General features: G+C 41.6%; 1 protein-coding gene across 1 annotated transcript in view; it reads right to left on the reverse strand.

Moving 5' to 3' along the window:
- STYK1 (serine/threonine/tyrosine kinase 1) overlaps positions 1 to 15807 on the reverse strand; it is a 44726-nt gene extending 28919 nt beyond the window's left edge. Inside the window, exon 1 of the mRNA XM_042945809.1 lies at positions 15720 to 15807. The gene's annotated coding sequence lies outside the window, so the exon portion shown is untranslated. The remainder of the gene's footprint in view (positions 1 to 15719) is intronic.
- Positions 15808 to 16859: the final 1052 nt, after the last annotated feature.

A 16859-nucleotide genomic window follows, 5' to 3' on the forward strand; every position in this document is an offset into this window, starting at 1 on the left:
GTAAAACCAAGATGTGAAATTTTTGTATTTCCATTTAAGAAAAAAAAAGAAAGAGAATTCTGATGTTCTGAAGAACCCTATTTTAAAAAGCCCACTCTTACACATTAACAGGGAATCTAAATTTCTACATTATGGAAATGAATTTGGCAATGTAAGAAAAGAGTCTGAATGACGTTCATAATTTTGACCCAGTAATTTCTCTCCTAAGACTCAATTATAAAAGGATTTTTTAAGAGATATTATTTTTAAGTAATCTCTACACCCAACATGGGGCTCAAACTCACAACCCTGAGACCAAGAGTCTCAGGCTCCACTGACTGAGCCAACCAGGCACCCCATAAAAGGATTTTTTTAATGGAAGATGTTTCCGAACATGCAAAAAAAAAATTATCATTTTATTTAATAATTATAATTGATTGTTATTATTATTAATAGTAATTATTAATAAATAATGATTGTTTTTAAATTGCTATTATAATTATACAATTATGCAAATTGTATTAAAATTAAAAGTAGAAATAAAATTAAATTTTCATGAAGAGGTGTGTGATGGGTAATTTTATGTGTCAACTTGGCTAGGCCATGGTACCCAGATAATTGATCAAACGTTATTCTAGATATTTCTGTGAAGGCATTTTTAAAATGAGATTAACAATTAAGTCAGGGAACTTTGAAGAAAGCACATTACCCTCCATAATGTGGGTATGGCCCATCTAATCAGTTGAAGGTCTTAATAGAAAAAGACTGACCTCCCCAGAAGAGGAAATTATGCCAGCACACTGCCTTTGGACTTAAACTGCATCACTTCACTGGGTCTCCAGCCTGCTGGTCTACCTTGAAGACTTTGGACTTCCCAACTATCCACAGATTCTTAATTTTTGTTAATGCTTATTTATTTATTTTGAAAGAGAGAGAACAAACAGTGGAGGGGCAGAGAGAGAGAGAGAGAGAGAGAATCCCAAGCAGACCCTGCACTGCCAGTGCAGAGCCCAACACAGGGCTCAATCTCACAAACCGTGAGATCATAGCCTGAGCCAAAATCAAGAGTCGGATGCTTAGCCAACTGAGCCATCCAGGCTCAGATCTGTTCTTCAAACTAGATCTCAATAGACGATACATACATACATATAGGCATACCTACATGCATATACATACATACATAGACACACAAACATCCTGTTGGCTCTATTTCTCTGGAAAACTCTAATGCAAAGAGGACTGCCAAATTTTTATACAGCTATACAATAGAATAAATATATCAATTTTACGTTCATGAAAGTTTTTAATAAAGGGGTTTTTCTTATGTTCATAGGTAAAGTGATATAAGCAGATTTAAAATTCATCAGGATCTAGTTTAATACAGTTCTAAATTGGCAGCCATATCTTAACATTATCTCTGTTTCTCTCTCCCTTTCTGTCTCTATCATTTGGAGCAGGTGTTATCACATCTCTGGGTTTTAATTCCTGATCCATAAAGTAATGGATCATAATCCTTGAACTGCCTAATCAGACATTCTGGCAAGACAAATAAGATAAAACATAGGACAAGACTTCAAAGTCTTAGAATAAAAGAAATTGATGGAATTCAGAAAGGTCGTATTATCAGACATTCTGGCAAGACAAATAAGATAAAACATAGGACAAGACTTTAAAGTCTTAGAATAAAAGAAATTGATGGAATTCAGAAAGGTCGTATTATCACGTTCTCCCTCTCCCCTGCCCCCACAGGTCCACTGCCCTCTTTTCTGATGTACCTTGCTTCCCACCATTAAAGCATTTCTATAGTAAATAATTTGGAGATCTGTTAAGCTGGTGTTAAGGTTTTGGTATTTCAGAGAATTTCAAGCCAGTTCTACTAACTTATTGCTCTATCATTTGCTAATCATACTCTTTCTCCTCTCATATATCAATACCAGTGATTTTGAGGAAGACAGAGATTAATGCAGATATGAGATGCACTTTGGAGGAAACCCTGTGATCAAATGAACTTTAAATAACACTATTTCTACACTAGCATGGACTCCAGTATAATGAGGCCCCAGCACTGATCTTCATGTTGGCTTCAGCTGCCTTCTGCCCTGGAATTGGTTATATTTTCCTCACCTAGATTATTTCTCAATGGAAAGTTCTAGGAGAAATGTAGAATGAAAAGAAAGAATCCTCTCCTAATACAGGCAAAGGAGACGTGAGATCTCAGTTATGACACTGGGTTAGCACCATCTTGTGTGTGACCTTAAGCAAGCTAATTAACATGTCTTGGTCTGAGGTTTGTATGTAAAACACCATGAAATATATAGAGTAAAAATACAAGGCATTATAATTATTTATTTAGAATCCAAGAAAGGAAAACGATGATGAAACCAAGGATATATAACATATACTCACATAAAGAAGAGAATTCAGAAGTGTAAAACCAGAGGAAAGGTGAACAACAGAGTTTTCTCTATTTTTTTTTTAAGTAAGAAATGTGACACCTTTCTATCATTCCCTCAAAATGGCTATGTAATATAGTCCTTCTTTGCTGTATGTTGACAGAAAGAGTGAGATCTAAAGAAAAGTCATGAATGGGAAGTGCATCTTACAAAGATGCAGAAAGCAGTTTAAAACAAAGGGATGTGGTCAAAAAGAATGAAATCTTGCCATTTGCAATAACGTGGATGGAGCTAGATGTATTACACTAAGCGAAATAAATCAGAGAAAGACAAATACCATATGATTTCATGCATATGTAGAGTTTAAGAAACAAAACAGATGAACACATGGGAGGAGGAAAGAGAGAGAGAGAGAGACACAGTAAGAGACTCTTGAAGATAGGGAACAAACTGAGGGTCAATGGAGGGAGGTGGGAGGGGGATGGGCTAGATGGGTGATGGGTATTAGGGAGGGCTCTTGTTATGATGAACACTGGGTGTTGTATTTAAGTGATGAATCACTGAATTTTACTCCTGAAACCAATATTGCAAATATGTTAACTAACTACAATTAAATAAAACTTTGATTAATTAATTAATTAATTAAAAAAACAAAAGAATGTGAATCTTGCTACAAACACCTGCCACTGTCCTAGCTTCTTGATCTGTCCTGGGAATAAAAATGTGGCAGTGACATGAACTTTAAAGATTTGTTTGATCTTTTTTTTTGTTGTTAAAAGGTTATTTATTTATTTTGAGAGAGAGAGAGTGCATGAGCAGGAGAGGGACAGAGAGAGACAGAGAGAGAATCCCAGGCAGGCTCCATGCTTTCTGCACAGAGCCCAATGCGGGGCTTGAACTCACAAACCATGAGCTCATGACCTGAGACTAAGTCAAGAGTCAGATACTTAACTGACTGAGCCACCCAAGTGCCCCTGTCTGATCTCATTTTCAATTGAAAGATGAAGCAAGGTCCCAGTAGAGACAGGACAAGAGAACAAAATCTTAAGTTTATTGTCTGAAACCAGAGGAAAACCCTCAACATTTTTGTCTAATATTTATTTAAACTGAGCAACAAAAAATTTATCCAATACTTTTCATCATCCCTGGCTCTGGTGCCCTCCTCTATGTGTCTCTCCTAACATAGTTCTGGATCTTTTCCAGGGCCAGGAAAGGTTAAATATAGATATGGTATCTTGGATCCATATTATCTCTTCCTCCTTTTCCACTACACCCAGTGTCTTTCTGTGAGTCAGCCTGGAGCAGAGTTCAGACAATAAACCAATGAAGCAATCTGCTTTGGACCCTGCCCTGCTCTGCCCCTCTTTAACCGTCACTTACATGCAGCACAGCTTCCTTCATACTGGTTTTTGCTTCCCATTACAGCCTAGTAGGCATATAGTTACAATGGCACCAATGACCTCTGGGTCACAGAGACGTAAAGTAACTTGCTCTGGACCACTCAGCTAGTAACAGGGATTTGGAACTCCCAGGTTGTATGGCTTTGGAATCTATTTTCTGACATTATATCATCTTCCTAGCAGATTCTGGAAAACCTTTTTTTTCTTTTCTTTTCTTTCCTTTTCTTTCCTTTTTCTTTTTTTTTTTTCAAAATTAGAATTACGTTCAATATTGCTTTCTTTTTGACTGAGATATAATTCACATACCAGAGAACTCACCCTTTAAAAAAATTTGTTTTCATGTTTATTTAATTTTTGAGAGACAAAGAGAGACAGAGTGTGAGCAGCGGAGGGGCAGAGAGAGGGGGAGTCACAGAATCCAAAGCAGGCTCCAAGCTCTGAGCTGCCAGCACAGAGCCCGATGTGGGGTTCCAACTCACAAACCGTGAGATCATGACCTGAGCTGAAGTCCAACACTTAACCAACTGAGCCACCCAGGGGCCCCAAGAACTCACCCTTTTTAAAGTGTATTATCAGTGGTTTTTATAGTCACAAAATCGTACAACCATCACTGCTATCTAATTTTAGAATATTTTCATCATCCCCTCCAAGAAATCTGTACCAATAGTAGTCACTCCCCAATGCCCACTCTCCCCAGCGCCTGGCAATCACCTATTTTCTGTCTCTGGATTTACCTATTTTGAACATTTCATACGAATTGAATCATACAATCTGTAGCTTTGTGTCTGGTTTCTTTCACTTAGCATGCATTTAAGATCACCCATTGTATTAATCAGAGTTCTCTAGAGAAACTGAACGAATAAGATATAAAGATGTAGATATATAGACAAATATATAGGAGGACATTTATTATGGGAATTAGCTCATGAGATTACAGAGGCCGAGAAGTCCCCCAACCTGCTGTCTGCAAGCTGGAAAATCAGGAAAGCTGGTAGTACAATTCAGTGTGAGGCTGAAGGCCTGAGAGCGGGGGACCATGGGCATAAGTCCTAGAGCCCAAGGGCAGGAGAACCAGGAGTTCCGATGGTGGAGGGCAGGAGAAGATGGGTGTCCCATCTCAAGAGAGAGAAAATTCACCCTTCCTCCATCTTTTTGCTTTCCTCAAGCCCTCAGCAGGCTGGATAATGTCCACCCACACTGGCAAGGGCAGATCTCCTTTACTCAGTCCACTGATTCAAATGCTAATCTTTTCCAGAAACATCCTCACAGAGGCACCCAGAAATCATGTTTCCTCAACATCTGGACATTCCTCAGCCCAGTCAAACTGACACATAAAACTAACCATCCTGGGGCACCTGGCTGGCTCAGTCAGTTAAGCGTCCGGCTTCGGCTCAGGTCATGATCTCACAGCTCATGAGTTCAGGCCCCACATCAGCTCCGTACTGACAGCTGGGAGCCTGGAGCCTGCTTCAGATTCTGCGTCTCCCTCTCTCTCTGCCCCTCCCCTGCTTGCTCTCTCTCTCTCTCTCTCTCTCTCTCTCAAAAATAAATAAAAACATTAAAATTTTTTTAAAAAAATTAACCATCCCATCCATGTTATAGCATAAATCAGTACTTCATTCATTTTTATGGCTGAATAATGATTTTAGATCTTACATTTAGATCTTTGACCTATTTTGAGTTAATTTCTGCAAATGTTGTGAAGTAGGCAATCAATTTCATTCTTTTGCATGTTAATATCCAGTGCATCTGCACAATGAATTGTGTTGGCACTATATAGAAAGTCAAATGGCCCGGGCGGCTGGGTGGCTCAGTCGGTTGAGCATCCATCCAACTTTGGCTCTGGTCATGATCTCATGGTTCATGAGTTTGGGCCCCGCATCGGGCTCTGTGCTGACAGCTCAGAGCCTGGAACCTGCTTTGGATTCTGTGTCTCCCTCTCTCTCTGCCCTTCCCCCACACACACTGTGTCTCTCTGCCTCTCAAAAATAAAGAAAAATAATTAAAAAAAATTTTTTTTTAATAAAAAAGAAAATCAAATGGCCATAGGTATGAGTTTATTTCAGGACCCTCAATTCTGTTCCATTGGTCTATATGTCTATCTTTATGCCAATAGTACACAGTCTTAATTACTTAGTTTTAAAACTTAGTGAGTTTTTAGGGGCACCTGGGTGGCTCAGTTAGTTAAGCATCTGACTAGGGCTCAAGTCATGATCACACGGTTCGTGAACTCGAGCCCCGCGTGGGGCTCTGTGCTGACAGCTCGGAGCCTGGAGCTTGTTTTGGATTCTGTGTCTCCCTCTCTCTCTGCCCCTCCCGTTCATGCTCTGTCTCTCAAAAGTAAATAAACATTAAAAATTAAAAAAAAAAAAAAAAACTTAGTGAGTTTTTAAATCATTAGACATGACTCCTCCATCTTTGTTCTCTTTTTGACTGTTTTGGATATTTTAAGACACTTATGTCACGATGTGCATTTTAGAATCAGCTTGGCCATTTCTGTAAAAAAAATTGGGGTAGAGATTACATTGACTGTACAGATCAATTGAGAGGGTACTACCATCTTAACGATATTAAGTCTTCTTAGATCCTCTTTAATTTTTTCAATGATATTTTGTAGTTTTCAGTGTGCAAGTCTCATTTGTTGTTGATGATGACAAACAGTTCCATGGCCTCTAAAGGTTAAACCAGAATTTGTGTATGATTCGGCAATGTCACAGAATGCTCTGTCTCTGAGAAGATCCATTCTAGAACAGGTTGGACAATACATGCCTCCTAGAGTCTGGCCAAGCATGCTATTTATATATGGTACCATAGCATACTAAAAGGCCACTTCTGATCCTCCTCATGTTTGGATAAAGGCACACACTATAGAGCACATTTTGTAGTTCTTAGCATCAGCACCCAGTTTATTTTCTTTGACGGGCCCGAGTTCATCTGATTCCTCACATTGCCATGAATTTGGTGGGACTCTGGTACCCAGAGTCACATCTCTAAATTCCTATCCATAAATGCTTCTTCACATCAAACCTATAGAGAACACTGTTCCCTGGGCACCCAAAATGTTATTGATTGAGCTTAAATGAAAGGCGCAAAGGAGCAGTCCCTAATACCACTATTAAATCCTGTAACTCACATGTAAAACTATAAGGACCTCCATCTAGCACAGAGTTCTAGCCCAGCGTTCAACTCCTTTTGGTGAGTGACTTATCTCACATAGTTTTTGAATACCTATAAACCCACAACCTGCAACCTTGCTGATACTATCAAATCTTTATTGCCCATCTGTTTGTAGATAACGTAAGCTCATACTTTGGTTTTGAAGTCAGCTTGCCTCCATTCCATGGTCAGTGCTAACTCAGTGAATTAAAAATAATCAATTTCAATATCAGCCCAAGGAGAGCAGACTTGGAAAGATAAATGTGATGTGCTGAAGAAGTGATGCTTTACAGATAATTATAAAGTCACATTTGGCTTATTAATATTTCTTTCTTCCCAATCCTATAGAGTTGGTATATTTCTCAAAGTTATCTATCTATCAATATATATAGATATGTATATATATCGATAGATAACTATCTATAGATCGTTATATAGATATAGTTATATAGATAGTTATATAGTTATACAGATATATATCTATATATCGATAGATAGATATAGTTATATAGATATATAGTTATATATAGTTATATAGTTATATAGATAGTTATATAGTTATATAGATATATATCTATATATATCGATAGATTTTAAAGTTTATTCATTCTGAGAGAGAGAGAACATACAAGTGGGGGAGGGGCAGAGAGAGAAATGGAGAGCGAATCCCATGCAGGCTCCATTCCGTCTGTGCAGAGCCCGACACGAGGCTCGAACTGACAAACCATGAGATCATAACCTGAGCCAAAATCAAGAGTCAGACGCCTACCCAACTGAGCCACTCAGGTGCCCCATCTTCATTAAAAAAAAAATTTTTTTTTTGATGTTTATTTATTTTTGAGACAGAGAGAGAGCGTGAGCAGGGGAGGGGCAGAGAGAGAGGGAGACACAGAATCTGAAGCAGGCTCCAGGCTCCAAGCTGTCAGCACAGAGCCAGACGTGGGGCTCAAACCCACAAACCGCGAGATCATGACCTGAGCTGAAGTCGGACGCTTAATCAAGTGAGTTAAGTGCCAGGTGCCCCATCTTCATTTTTATAATAGAAAACCAGTGCAGAATAATCCATGGCTACCTTAGCAACTCCATTATGTGGAAACTAAGGTCTGAGTGAAAAGGGGACTCGCTTAGGGTCAGAAGATAAATCAGAGACCTAATTGGATATGAAACCCCTTCATCATGAATCCATTATTAACTCATCCTAAGAGTGGAATGTGGGTGAGGACAAGGACAAGGACAAGGAGTGAAATCAAGGTCACTTGGTGGTAGCAGAGATGGCTGGGCTTCAAGAAGGGATGAAGATACAACAATCTCGACTCTCAATATCAAAAAGCCATTTTTTTTAATGTTTTTATTTATTTTTGAGACCGAGAGAGACAGAGCATGAGCAGGGGAGGGGCAGAGAGAGGAGGAGACACAGAATCTGAAGCAGGCTCCAGGCTCCAAGTTGTCAGCACAGAGCCCGACGCGGGGCTCGAACTCACGGAGTGTGAGATCATGACCTGAGCTGCAGTTGGACACTTAACCCACTGAGCCACCCAGGCGCCCCCCAAAAGCCATTCTATTCCCATGCTGCAAATTAAGTAACCACTGCTGTTTCCTCTGGGCCATACTCGCTGCTACAGAAACAATGAAAACAGCAACCCTGCCTTCCATTGCTTATTCTGCCTGACCAGCACACTCTGAAATGCAACACGTGCTCCACCAATGCCACAGAATCCTAAACAACCGGAAGAGCCCTTTGAACTCAACAACAAAAAAAACCCTCAGCTCCATAACTTATGGATGAGCAAACTCAGGCACAGTTTGAGGTATCTTCAAACAGCCAGTTAACACTCAGGCTAAGACTACTCTCATGTGTCTTGAATCTCCACCTAGTGCTCCTTCCCTACAATTTTCCACCCTTCATAAGGCTGGCTGGATATTTGATCCCCCTTTTTTCCAGTTGGGGTTTGGAGGGATGAGGGTAAGGAAAAAGATCCCAGTTTGTACAGTTCATAATGTGCATATGCTTTCATAGTTTCTTCTGCCTGCCAGGTCTTTGGGCTCTTTATGTGTCTGGACGAGCCTCTGGAAATCTCTACCCCATGCATGCCCCAAGTTGAAGACTCGAGACTTCCCATTCTGGCTGTGTTTTTTAATTGTTGGCACTTCCAGGCTTTATGAATATTTTAGGGGATACTCTGCTTCTTTCTTCTTCCTCTGCCGGAATTCATTTTGACGCACACTTAATGATCAGCCCCCAGCAACGCTAAAGGAATCGGGCATGGAGACCTATGAGGAAGGACCACAGAGGTAGGACGCAGGACAGCCTCAGACCAGACTGGCTGGATTTGTGGAATCTGATTATGTATCTGATGGAAAACAAGGTAATGGAGGTAAATATTTGGCATTCTCTTACGCCTCCTCCTCCTTCCTTGAACCAGAAGCAAGCCTGTCACTTCTACTACTCAGATAAATCAAGTCCTTTCCTGCTGCTTTAGTCTCTAACTGGCCAGAAGGAGCACTAGATTGAGGCCTGGACTGAGCACTTAGGCAAGACAGCCCCATCTGACGTAAGAGGGACTTTGGAGAAGTTGACCCAAAGGACACAAACCGGGGGTGGCTTGGATAGAGAGTTCTGTCAGAAAAGAAGAGCTTGGGATCAATTTCTCCAAACTCCAAATTATCGTCTTTGGCAGATGTTTTTCAACATTGAGTTGATAGCATAATATGAATAGAAAATAAATGGTGTCTCCTAGAGTTGTTCAACACAAAACTCTGCATTTACCCAACAATACAGTGCATTTGGCTAAATCACTCAAAACTGATGAGACAATGGGGCACCTGGGTGGCTCAGTCGGTTGAGCGTCTGGCTTCAGCTCGGGTCATGATCTCACGGTCTGTGAGTTCGAGCCCTGCATTGGGCTCTGTGCTGACAGCTCGGAGCCTGGAGCCTGCTTCAGATTCTGTGTCTCCTCCTCTCTCTGCCCCTCCCCTGCTCATGCTCTGTCTCTCTCTCTCTGTGTCAAAAATAAATAAACACTAAAAAAACAAAAACAAAAAAAAACTGATGAGACACAAGCTAATAACTTGGAAGAGTTCTCTAGAAAGCTAATTGGCTTAAAATATGAGTATTATTTTGTGTATTTTGTGTAATTGTGTATTGTGTATTTTGTGTAAATGTAATTGTGTATTGTGTATTTTGTGTAAATGTAATTGTGTATTGTGTATTGTGTATTTTGTGTAAATGTGTATTATTGAAATTTACCTATGGCCACAATGTACAGTTTGAAACATATTTTTTTTCCTTACCCTACAGCATCTGCTACAATTTGTTCTTAGTAGATTTCTGACAGAGCCTAGAATTATATACATGTCATAATTTTAATTTAGATCAGTATTCTGGAAATAGCACTGTATTTCTATTTTGTTACCTGCCAACATTGAAAACCACTGCTCTACAAATATATACTGATGGGGCAGTTTACTATGGCTGAGGCTATAACAGAAGGAAAATTAAAACAGGTTTCCTTTCTCATTTATAATTCTTGCCAGTAATTTAGTTCATAAAAATCTTAAAAGTGCAGGTTTGAAACATGCAATCACTGTCTTCAAGTTGATTTGATCATGGCCATTACTGAGAATTAGCTGTATTGACTTGATGGTTGGCTGAGTTGTGGGTGGCGACGATTCTTAGAAGTCGGGCCACAACAGAGACTGATGAGGGTTAAAGGAGGCATGAGCCTAGGGAGATCCTTCCATTCCCTGAAAACTCACCCTTAGGAAATGGCGTTCACAACATGAGGCGGCAGGAATCTACACCGCCCAATTCAGCTGGCCTTGTAGACAGGAGAAAAGTAGTGAAGGCCACCTGAGCTGAACGGGTAAGAGTACCTTCAGGAAAGGAGGCTGAAGTCAAGGGATGGATAGAAACCCCTGCACCCCATCCCCAGTTTCCTTTCTGGCCCAGAGGTGACCATCTCCCCAGCTGAATTCGAACCTGTCCCCTCATTATTATTCTGCTTCAGAAACTCAGAGAAATTGTGAGAAATTCAAAAATAAAAGACTCATTTTGTTTTAAGCCTGGAAGACTCCCCGGAGGTTTCCCAGTCTACCTCAACCCTTCATTTGTTAAGAGAGGAAATAATAACAATAATAATAACGAAATAATAATAATAATGAAGGACACTGAAGTAAGTCCCTTGTTCTTTGCTTGCAAAAAGAGTGCAAGAGCTTAAACCAGATTTCAGGTCCCTGGACTTGGGACAGGACTCATTCCGGTCTACGCTGATGTCTGTGCAAGCAGCCACTTTTTTTTTTTTTTTTTTTTTTTGGTATGTGTGTGCTCATTCCCTTCTACTTTCATTTTTCCCAGTTAGAAACCATGTCCAAGAGGTGATATGCTAATATAGAGCATTGAACCAGCTGACTCAGTGCTTCATTGGCTTGCTTATTATTATCTGCTTCTTCCCAAACAGTTGGTAGTTTCCTTGAGGGCATGGCAATTTCCTTCCTTAGGTCCTTCGTTAGTACAGCCCAGACATAGGCACAGAGCAGTAGCCACATCTAAAGCCAGGGATGTGGTGGGGAATTAGGACCCCAGCTCCTTTCTGCATTGCTATGTCTCTTCTGCCTAAAGCAGCGTCCGCCCACATGTCAAAATTCATACGGCTGTTCGATAAATACACAGCTAAATTCACCTATAAAAATAACATTGGAGCTGAAAGAAATTATTTTTAAGTTTATTTATTTATTTTGAGATGCAAAGAGACTGAGCACAGAGCCCAGGGAGGGGCTTGAACCCACGAACTGTGAGATCATAGCCTGAGCTGAAACCAAGAGTCGGGACGCTTAACTGCCTGGAGCCACCTACGCGCCCCTAGAAAGACACTTTTATCAAAAAAATAACCTATACAAATTAATTGGGTATAAAGAATTAAGTTGTAATGCTAAAAGTACAAGGGATGGGGAGTCGTTTTTAATAGTATTCGATAGAAGCATCATGCTACCCAGGTTTCTGCTCAATGGGAACACATTTTTAGCTCTATCACTAGACAGGATGCTGGTTTTCTCTTATAAAAGGGATATAAAGTTCCTTGCTACACATAGCAAGCAAAACACTGATCCCTCAGAGTGAAAACAGGACAATAAACCCAATAAAGAAAACCCAGTTATTCAAAGCTCAGTGTGGCTGTCAGTGGCCCCTCAAACACATCTATGTCCAAATCTCCAGAACTATGAATATATTAGTTTCTTTTTTTAAATTTTTTAATGTTTATTTATTTTTGAGAGAGAGACAAAGAGTGAGTGGGGGAAGGGCAGAGCGAGATAGGGAGACACAGAATCTGAAACAGTCCCCAGGCTCTGAGCTGTCAGCACAGAGCCTGATGTGGGGCTCAAACTCGGGAACGGCAAGATCATGACCGGAGCCAAAGTCGGATGCTTAACCGACTGAGCCACCCAGGTGCCCCGAATATGTTAGTTTTTAATAGTGTTAGAATGGCAAAAGGAAATTAAGATTGCAGATGGAATTAACCCACTGACCTTAAAATGAGGAGATTATTCTAGATTAGCCCGTGAGTCTGATGTAATCATAAAGACCCTGAATATGGAAGAAAAAGGCACAAGTGTCACTGCCGGCAAATGAACTGTGAGAAACACTTGACGTGGCTTTGAAGATAGAGGAAGAGAGTCCTGAGCCAAGGAATGCAAGCAGTCTCTAGAAGCTGAAAAAAAGGCAAGCAAAGGGATTCTCTCCTAGAGCCTCCAGAAGGCATGCAAACCCCTTTTGGACTTCTGACTTCCAGAACTGTAAGAAAAACATGTGTTGGTTTAAGCCACCAAATTGTGGGGTGATTTGTTACCGCAGCAATAGGAAACTAACACCCTCAGTTTAAAACAGAGCCGTAGTGGGGCGCCTGGGTGGCTCAGTCGGTTGAGCTTCAGACTTCGGCTCAGGTCCTGATCTCACAGTCTGTGAGTTCGAGCCCCGCATCGGGCTCTGTGCTGACAGCTCAGAGCCTGGAGCCTGCTTCAGATTCTGTGTCTCCCTCTCTCTCTGACCCTCCCCCATTCATGCTCTGTCTCTCTCTGTCTCAGAAATAAACATTAAAAAAATTAAAAAAATAAAATAAAACAGAGCCGTAGAATCACAAAACTCCCTATGTGACACTCAACTCACTCTGAGTATGTACATAATGAAAGAACAAGGAACTGTTACAGATCGAAGTGTGCACCCCAAAGTTCATACACTGAAGTCCTAGCTTCTAATACCGCAGATCGTGACCTTACTTGGAAATAGTCTTTAACAGAGGGAATAGAGACATAAAAGGAGGTCATTAAAGTGGGCACTAATCCAATATGACCAATGTCCTTTAAAAAGGGGGAAATTTGGAGACACCTGGGTGGCTCGGTTGAGCGTTGGTCTCTTGGTTTTGGCTCAGGTCATGATCTCACGGTTTGTGGGTTCAAGCCCTGCCTCGGGCTCTCCACTAACAGCACAGAGCCTGCTTGGGATTGTCTCTCTCCCTCTCTTTGTCTCAAAAGGTGGCTCGGAACCTTCTTGGGACTCTCTCTTTCTCCCTCTCTCTGCCCCTCCCCCACTTGCAATTACGCACACGTGCTCTCAAAATAAACATTATAAATACATAAATAAATAAAAAGAAAGAAATTTGAAGACAGACTCATATGCAGGGAGAATGCCATACCAACATAAAGACAGCCATCTACAAGCCAAAGAAAAGGGTCTGGAATAGATCCTTCCCTCCCAGCGCTCAGAGAGAAGCAACATGGCTGTTGATTTTAGACTTTCAGCCTCCAGAACTGTGAGACAATACATTTCTGTGCTTAAGCCACTCGATTTGTGGCCATTTGTTAGAGCAGCCCTAGCAAGCTAATAGTGAAGGCACTAAAGAAAGAGTGTATGATTTTCACAGAAGCAACACAGGCGTGTGGTCCTAAAGCATTTTGTTTTATTGCGCTTCACAGGTATTGCAGGTTGTTTTGTTTTGTTTTGTTGCAAATGGCAGGTTTGTAGCAACTTTGCATTTTTTTTTCAAGAACACTTGTTCATTTCGTGTCTCTGGGTCACATTTTGGCTAATTCTCACAATATTTCAAACTTTTTTATTATTATTGTATTCGTTACAGTGGTCTGCCATCAACGATTATGACTCTCTGGAAGCTCAGATGACAGCCTTTTTTAGAAAAAAAAAGTATTTGGGGGGGCGCCTGGGTGGCTCACTCAGTTAAGCGTCCAACTTCAGCTCAGGTTGTGATTTCGCGGTTAAGTTCGAGCCCCGCGTCAGGTTCTGTGCTGACAGCTCAAAGCCTGGCACCTGCTTCAGATTCTGTGTCTCCCTCTCTCTCTGCCCCTCTCCTGCTCACACTCTGTCTCTGTCTCTCAAAAATAAATCAACATTTTGAAAGAAAGAAAGAAAGAATTTTTAATTAAGGTATACACATGACTTTTGTAGGCATATTACACACTTAACGGGCTACAGTACAGACTAAACATAACTTTTGTTTGCACTGGAAAACCAAAAATTTCATCTGACTCACTTCATTCCAATATTAATTCCACTTTAATGCAGTGGTCTGAAGGCAAACCCACAATATCTCCAAAGTATGCCCGTAGAGTTGACCCTTGAACAACACAGGGTTTAGCGACACCGATCCCCTGTGCAGCAGAAAACAGGGGTAAAACTTCTGACTCCCCCAAAACTTAACTACTAATAGCCTACAGTCGACCTTACCAATAACATAAACAATCGAGCAACACTGTATGCATACGATATTTTGCATATCATACGTATTATACAGTGGATTCTTAGAATGAAGTCAGCTAAAGAAAAGAAAGCACCATTAAGAAAATCGTAAGGAAGAGAAAACACATTTACAGTACTGTACTGTACTTATTGAAAAAATCCATGCATAAGTGGACCCACCTAACTTAAACCCGGGATGTTCAAGGATCAATGGTATCTCCCCATGTCTCACTGAAAGACCCAGATGGCCCCTCGCTGAGTGTTAGGAGTACTGAGGAGGGTCAATCAGGTCGAAGTCACCATTTCCAGGTGCATTTCACTGTGTGTGTGAGCTGCACATTACAGGAGCTCTGGTGCTTGATTTCCACAACCACTGATGGTTCTCGCTAAGTAGCAAGAAGAAAGCTTGGTCTGAAACGTCTGAGAAACTCAGATGGCATGGGGATTCCTAACAGAAAGACGCCACAGTCACAGAAACCAAAGGGTCGCCTGGGTGGCTCAGTCAGTTAAGCGAGGGACTTCAGCTCAGATCACAATCTCAGGGTTGGTGAGTTCGAGCCCGGCGTTGGGCACTGTGCTGACAGCTCGGAGCCTGGACCCTGCTTCAGATTCTGTGTCTCCCCCTTTCTCTACCCCTTCCCTGCTCGTGCTCTGTGTCTCTCTGTCTCTCAATAATAAATGTTAAAAAATCTTTTTTCAAAAAAGAAATGAACGGGAAAAAGGAGACAAATGGGGATGACATTGACAGGTAGGTAGGAGGGAAAGAGACACAGAAAAAGAGAAGACAAATTCAGAAGAAAGCAAAAATCCGGTCAACACGGAACAGCATATCACATCGTACAATCATAAAAACATAAAAGTCAAAATCCACAAGATGTTCCTTCCAAAGAAATACAGGTTCGTTCACCTGGTGATCATTGCCCGTTCAGATAAAATTCGAACCGCCTCTCACAACCTTCCCACTCTTGGCCTTCTCCCCCCTTTCCCTCCCAAACGCCCAAGCTATCCACCTCCCACCCCCCCTACCCCTGAACCCCAGTTCGCTACCGTGTCCCTCCTCCGGCCACTCTGCTCTCAGATGGAACCGGCCCAGCCAGGGGGGTTAGAAAATGATCGGTTTGGATGTGACAAGGTGTGCCAGCCTCAAGGAAATGCTTTTCAGTCCCTCCTTCCCACTGTGGGGCGTGGCTGCCCGCAAAGGATGGAGTTGGGGCGGGCTCCCCACAAGGGGAAGTCTGCGGGCAACTGAGGTTTCCGGGACTCACCGTGCACCAGCCAGCAGGAAACCTCTGCCGAAGCTGTAAAAGCTGCACTTGCTGCTGGTCTGCTTACTGTGTTCCTCCTCTAGAGATCGCTACATGGTCCGTTGTGAAGGAGACGGCAGCCCAGGTAAAAAAAAAAAAAAAAAAAAAAAAAAAAAAAAAAAAAAAGTCACGATAAAGCGCAACAGCGCCACCTCATGTCCGACCTCATAGCAGCAGCCTTCGTCGGTGCTCGCAATAGTCCGGATTCGAGGACAATTTGAGCTTGATGAGTCCTCTCCTGGGATAATCTCCACCTCAAGCCTTTGCTGGGAAATCGCGAAGGAATAAGTGGAAACAAAACTGTCATTAGTAGGTAATCGGTCATTAGCACATACTGTCTAAATACATTCTGGGCTCTCTTCTAGGGACGTAGCATAAACAGAAGTAGTTCTATGACCTGCCCACGTGGCATTTATAATCACAGGAAACACTGAAGAAAATACACAGCTGAAGTAATTCCAAATTGGATACTAACACTTAATACAAGTTCTGGTAAAGAAACGCGGGTCACAGATAACTGAAATAGGGGACCAGTTTGTTGAGGACCGATAGCATATCAAACAGAAAGGGGTACCTGAACAGAAAGAAGGTAGGGGCAATGTAATATGGGTACAATAAATTTACACACTGAGGTTCTTTAGTTCTCTAGAGGCTTCTCTACTGCAGGTGAGCTCTCTGAGGGGCGCCTGGGTGGCTCAGTCGGTTGGGTGTCCGACTTTGGCTCAGGTCATGATCTCACGGTCTGTGGGTTCAAGCTCCGGGCCGGGCTCTGTGCAGACAGCTCAGAGCCTTGGAGCCTGCTTCAGATTCTGTGTCTCCCTCTGTCTCTGTCCCTCTCCTTATCACATTCTCTCACTCTCTCTTGCTCTCTCTCTCTCATAAA

Source organism: Panthera leo, chromosome B4, assembly GCF_018350215.1.
Source record: "Panthera leo isolate Ple1 chromosome B4, P.leo_Ple1_pat1.1, whole genome shotgun sequence".
Taxonomy (NCBI): Eukaryota; Metazoa; Chordata; class Mammalia; order Carnivora; family Felidae; genus Panthera; species Panthera leo.